Below are 6,554 nucleotides of genomic sequence, written 5' to 3' on the forward strand. Positions count from 1 at the left end.
AAGCCCAAACACATCTTGAACTTACAAGTTTCATGAGCTTGACAGAGTTCTAAATTGTATGAAAATAGTCTGTATGTTAAAACTGCTAAGATCTGAACATCTGTTCTTTGGTGCCCTATTTCCTTTGATTTGAAGTTCAGAATGAGAGATATTAAGTTCCAAATGTAAAACAAAAAGCTGCAAAAATATGCTCCAATATAAAAGCTGTTCAAAAAGAGTAATCATTCTTGAAACTCTGTAACTGTTTTGCAGATGATTTATTCACTTCCTTTCTCTAATCAGAGAATTTTCTACACAGTCAGAGTGAGATCGTTTCCTGAGGCAAGAAAGAAATACCGAGGTCCTGACAAATAAGATGTTGCCTTAGGGAAGAGAACTACAGTAAACACTCAGAAGTTCTTGCCTTAACAAGAAAACCTTTAAAAGTAAATGTAAATGGCAAAAAGTAGTGTGGGTTACTGGATTTTAACCACCTGACTTAACATTTAATCTTTTATTATCTGTTCATTTAAAAAAATGCTTCATAGATGTTAAAATATGTGGACAAAGAATATTGCCTGCCATATCAGCAAAGAATATTGCCCGCCATATCAGCAAACAAAGAATGTTGCTGCCTTCAAGTCATCAGCCACTGCAGCCACCCCTCATGGTGAATGGTGAGTGGACTCAGGATGGGAAATAGCAGGATACTGGGCCTAGATAGTAAAGGTGCATGTCAACAAGTCCAGTCTCTTGCATCTTCCCATATATCAGATCAGATCAGTTCAGTCGCTCAGTCGTGTCCTACTCTTTGCGACCCCATGAATCGCAGCAGGCCAGGCCTCCCTGTCCATCACCAACTCCCGGAGTTCACTCAGACTCACGTCCATCGAGTCAGTGATGCCATCCAGCCATCTCATCCTCTGTCGTCCCCTTCTCCTCCTGCCCCCAATCCCTCCCAGCATCAGGGTCTTTTCCAGTGAATCAACTCTTCGCATGAGGTGGCCAAAGTACTGGAGTTTCAGCTTTAGCATCATTCCTTCCAAAGAAATCCCAGGGCTGATCTCCTACAGAATGGACTAGTTGGATCTCCTTGCAGTCCAAAAGTGCTAAATTTATTAACTTAAGAAATCTATGTTTTTTAATTAACAGTAATCATTAAAAAAGTCATCTTTTGATGTTCCAACTCTCTGGTTTTTGTTGCAAAACTCCTATTATCCAGGCACCTCCTCTACTTCTATGAAGCAGGTCTTTAAAGCTATCTGAGAGGCTGTCTTCCCAGCCCAAGTCCTCAGAAAATCCACCGAATGAAACATAATTCTCAGTTTTTAGGTTGCACATTTTTTTCCAGTTGACAAGTAATTATTCCTAATAATACTACTCCATTGTAGACAAAGATTATTCAGTCTTAAAATTTTATTCATAAATACACAAGCAAGAGTTAACTGAGTATTGAGAAAGTCACTGTAAGTAAATGTAGGAAAGAGCTATATTTAGAAAGGTATCACGGATACTAAGGGGCCTTTAAAGTGAAAGAAATAATAAAGGCTATATAGAGGACAAGACATTTTATTTTTAATCAAATCTTCATTACCAATGTTGGGCAAGTAATTTCCATTTTTAAAAGTCAGTTTACATATCTGTAAAAGAGGTTTCTTCCTGGGAAAGCAGGAAGGATGCCTGTTTCAACTGGTGCAATAATCCCTTGTTGTCCACAGGGGTCGTTTCTAGGACCCTCACAACCCTCTCAAGTATTCTTGCCTGGAGAATCACCATGGACAGATGAACCTGGTAGGCTACAGTCCATGGGGTCACAAAGAGTCAAACACAACTGAGTGACTAAGCACAGCACACAGATACCAACATCTGAGGATGCTCAAGTTCCTTATATAAAATGGTATAGTATTTTCATATAACCTGCACACATCCTCCTGCATACTTTAAATCATCTCTAGATTACTTATAATTCCTGATACATTGTAAATGCTATGTAAATAGTTGTAAATACAATGCAAATACTATGTAAATAATTGCTGCTGCTGCTAAGTCGCTTCAGTTGTGTCAGACTCTGTGCGGCCTCATGGACGGCAGCCCACCAGGCTCCGCTGTCCCTGGGGTTCTCCAGGCAAGAACACTGGAGTGGGTTGCCATTTCCTTCTCCAATGCATGAAAGTGAAAAGTGAAAGTGAAGTCGCTCAGTCCTATCCGACTCTTCGCGACATGCAGCAAATCCAAGTTTTTCTTTTTGGAATGTCCTGAAAAAATTTTTTGAATATTTTCCATCCACAGTTTGTTGACTCCATGGATGTGGAAACTGTGGATACAGAAGACTGACTGTATTCCATTTCCTTGTTGTATTCCGAGTTAAAATATCAAGGGGACAAGGAGTGGGAGTGGAGCTTCTCTGTGAGAGGCAGTAAACATTTGCTAGATTCCAGTGGTAATAATCGAAGACATCAGTTCTAACATGTGTTTTTAACAGTTGTGAGAAGGCAGCAAAGTTAGTGTTAGCCCATATTAGCAAATGTGTATAGACTCAAGTCTGTCTTCAGCCCATCTTCAAAATCTGAAATAACTGGACCTGTGAGTATTGTGCATGTGAACAGGTGTTGGAAGGGGAAAAAAATTACTAGTCTGGAGGGATAGCAAATAGAAAATAAATGCTTAGAGATATCTGAGATGTTCAAAAAAATAAAACTTAGATCAGGTTCCATTTGATGATATTTTAGTTAAATATCAAAGCTTTTTCATAGTTTGAAATTTCTCAGGACAAATCTCTTTAAAATGTCATGGATGACAGGTTTGTAAAACTGCGTGAACCCATCATCCTCTTGAAATGCTAAACACTGATGGTTCTAAAGAAAGTAAATGCAATTTTCTTGAATTTAATAGAAAATTTTGGTGTTTTTTTTGGTTTTGTTTTAAGCTCAATACATTATCACATAGAGATTGAAAATTCTTAAAGTGAAAGGAAATATAGAATTATGCCAACTTATCTCAAAAGAGGATTAACTGGTATATGAAGAAAGATGTAAAAAATGGATGAATGAAGAATTAGATGTTTAAATGTGATCAGAAATATTGTGAAAAAGAACTGAGTATTGAACCAAGAGTGAATAGCTGTAGATATTGAGTTTCTCAGACTGTGAATCCCTATCATAAAACATGAATGTTTGTGTGATCACTTATTTCACAGCTTTGAAACCAATACATTCTTTAACCTAACATTATAGAAAAAGAATTTCCTAATTTTATCATAATCAGGCCACTCTAATTCCAAATTTCTCTGGGGTTTTTCTTCTTTTCTAATTGTGCTGGATGGTACCTTTAATTTTGGACTGAAACACACTGAAAATTTTCACATCTTTTTTCTCTTACTGCTGTCTTCAAGAATAGTCTTAGAGATGTTTTTAAACTATGTAAATCAAAGACCTTGAACAATATCTGTCTCACACCTTCTCTTTGATCCTGTTTCCTATGCCCTCAGATGTGTCTGTCCATTTCAGAAAGAAAATGGGGTTTCAACTTTGTTTTCCAGTTTTCCAATATGACTTTCAAAGACATTAAGGTAATCCTTTCCATTTCACTAAAAGTTATTTTTGTCCTGTTTTTTCCTCCATTCTCACTTATTATTATAAATATTCTGAATCATTAAAGTGTTTGTGTGTAATCTTACTTTGGGATTTAGCCTTACTTGTGAAAATGGTGAAAATCCTAAACTTTTTAGGAAATAAGGAATGAAGATTCCAGCCTTGAAGGGCATTGAGGTTTTCAGCATCATAAAAGTTTCTAACTTCTTAATATACAGTAGTTAATTAAATCATCAGCTAGACATATCCTGTTTATTGCTCTTTTAGATTAAAATAAATTAAAGCAGAAAAGAAACACAATTTAATTGGCCTGAGATAAGTTGTTATACTGTTAGTACAACAGTTCTCTTGGAATTTAGTAATCATAATTATGCAAATCTTAATTAGGTAATTATTGTTGTGCAGTTTTTCTCAACTTAAGGGGGAAAATTCATTGGAACAATCAACCATATCATGCTGTGTCAGAAACTTTAAATCAGAAAAAATTTTAGAGTAAGTTGTAGAGTGCTTTATTATTTATAGAGTATAATGTAATTCCCTAATCAACTAACAGGAAAAGTCTGAAAATACTCCTTGCTTTGATATTTGTTCTGTTTTGTAGTTGCCAAAGTGTTGCTCTGATTTGTCACTATAAGACCGATGGAAGGAAGACAAGTCATCATGCATGGGTGATTTTTCATTAAAGTAGACACCTGATAAAGAGGTGCATGAAGTCTTTGTTCTTTCACAAATAAATTGTGAATATAATTTGAATAAATTTCTGTGTTAGCCCATCAGAAATTGAGTTCAGTCATTTTGTTTCTACTTTTGATATACACAAATCAAAGAAGGAGAAGGAACTGAGTGTTTATACCGTATCATTATATGCATTCCTGGAAATTTAGATATTTTGCAAAATAGAAGAATGTACAATTTTGAAAAAAGTAGAGTTAGTTAAAATAAAAATTTCTAAACAAAGTAGTAGCAAAAGCAGTGAGAGGTATTTCAGGAGATAACTTGAATAAGCCAGAAAGGCAGTTCAGCATGGAGAGAGACTTCAGTAGAAAGGGTAAAATGGCTTGTGGCATTACAACAGTAGATAGCAGTGGATGTCTGAGCCAGTAGAGCATTCATTGACATGGTCAAAGAGGAAGAAAAGCCTGCTTAGAGATTGGGTCTGGTAAAGCTATAATAATGCCTTGTAGGAGATCTGTGTTTAGACATCACTGAATTTTTTTTTTTTCATATAGAATTAATGAATTTGCTTTATAGCCTCTTGGCTTCTTCATCAATGAGTTAAACATATTTTCTTGCTTATTCTAATTCATGTTTCTAAATTTTGAAAATCATACTTTGATTTTTTTGGAGATTGTACTAAAGATTTCCAAGTAAATACACATTGCAGAGCCCTTAAACTGCCTGGTGGCTCAGATGGTAAAGAATGTGCCTGCAATGCAGAGACCTGAGTTTGATCCCTGCCTTGGGAAGATCCTCTGGAGAAGGAAATGGAGACCCACTCCAGTATACATGCCTGGAGAATTCCATGGACAGAGGAGCCTGGTGGGCTACAGTCCATGCAGTTGTAAAGAGTCAGATATAACTGAGTTACTAACTCTCAGCCCGAAAATAAACATATTTTCTTGGCTCCTGAAGCAGATCCTAAGGAGCAATAGGATTTTACTTTCATTGACTCTTTGTTTCTCCTTGCACCCCTGATTCTGTGCCTTTGTATTGTTCTGTTTCTATTTTCTTACAACCTGGAAGTTATTCTTAATTTGCCATTAATGTATGTGAATTTGGTTTTGTGGGTCTATTTGTTGGTTTTTTATAGACAGAAACCTATCCTGTTGTGTGAAAGATGACAGAAAATTCTGTTTGTTTTATTCAGAATACATCAGCCTTCCACTGAAAAGATAAAGAGCATTCTGAGATCCACATTTGTGAACACTTTTGTTTGCCATATTTATTTTAAGCGATGACTAAGGGTGTAGAACTAAAGCCATAAGATGTGTGTCTATGTGTCTGTAATTGCAAAAAGTTTTTATCCTTTATTTTGTGTTAGAAATATTCTCTTCTTGAAAAGTAAATAAACTAGATTTAAAGATTTAATAAATTAAGAAGTTCTATATTGATTGGTTTGTAGAAGCTAATAGTTCAGTTCAGTTCAGTCGCTCAGTCGTGTCCGACTCGTTGTGATCCCATGAACTGCAGCACGCCAGGCCTCTCTGTCCATCACCAACTCCCGGAGTTCACCCAAACTCATGTGCATCAAGTAGGTGATGCCATCCAGCCATCTCATCCTCTGTCATCGCCTTCTTCTCCTGCCCCCAATCCCTCCCAGCATCAGAGTCTTTCCCAATGAGTCAACTCTTTGCATGAAGTGGCCAAAGTACTGGAGTTTCGGCTTTAGCATCAGTCCTTCCAAAGAACACCCAGGACTGATCTCCTTTAGAATGGACTGGTTGGATCTCCTTGCAGTCCAAGGGACTCTCAAGAGTCTTCTCCAACACCACAGTTCAAAAGCATCAATTCTTTGGTGCTCAGCTTTCTTCACAGTCCAACTATCACATCCATACATGACCACTGGAAAAACCATAGCCTTGACTACACGGACCTTTGTTGGCAAAGTAATGGCTCTGTTTTTTAATATGCTGTCTAGGTTGGTCATGACTTTCCTTCCAAGGAGTAAGCATCTTTTAATTTCATGGCTGCAGTCACCATTTGCAGTGATTTTGGAGCCCAAGAAAATAGTCTGTCACTGTTCCCATTGTTTCCCCATCTATTTGCCATCAAGTGATGGAACCAGATGCCATGATCTTAGTTTTCTGAATGTTGAGTTTTAAGCCAACTTTTTCACTCTCCTCCTTCACTTTCATCAAGAGGCTCTTTATTTCTTCCTCACTTTCTGCCATAAGGGTGGTGTCATCTGTGTATCTGAGGTTATTGATATTTCTCCTGGTAGTCTTGAAATTAAAAGACGTTTGCTCCTTGGAAGGGAAGCTATCA

General features: G+C 37.0%; 1 long non-coding RNA gene across 1 annotated transcript in view; it reads left to right on the forward strand.

The window, feature by feature from the left end:
- LOC147380058 (uncharacterized) overlaps positions 1 to 4,349 on the forward strand; it is a 197,199-nt gene extending 192,850 nt beyond the window's left edge. Inside the window, exons 3-5 of the long non-coding RNA XR_015166519.1 lie at positions 528 to 656; positions 3,467 to 3,547; positions 4,171 to 4,349. This is a non-coding gene — a long non-coding RNA (uncharacterized LOC147380058). The remainder of the gene's footprint in view (positions 1 to 527; positions 657 to 3,466; positions 3,548 to 4,170) is intronic.
- The last annotated feature ends 2,205 nt before the right edge of the window (positions 4,350 to 6,554 follow it).

The sequence above is a fragment of the Bos grunniens genome, chromosome 1 (assembly GCF_055505025.1).
Source record: "Bos grunniens cultivar Pamir isolate PY7600 chromosome 1, Bosgru_T2T1.0, whole genome shotgun sequence".
In the NCBI taxonomy this organism is placed as follows: domain Eukaryota; kingdom Metazoa; phylum Chordata; class Mammalia; order Artiodactyla; family Bovidae; genus Bos; species Bos grunniens.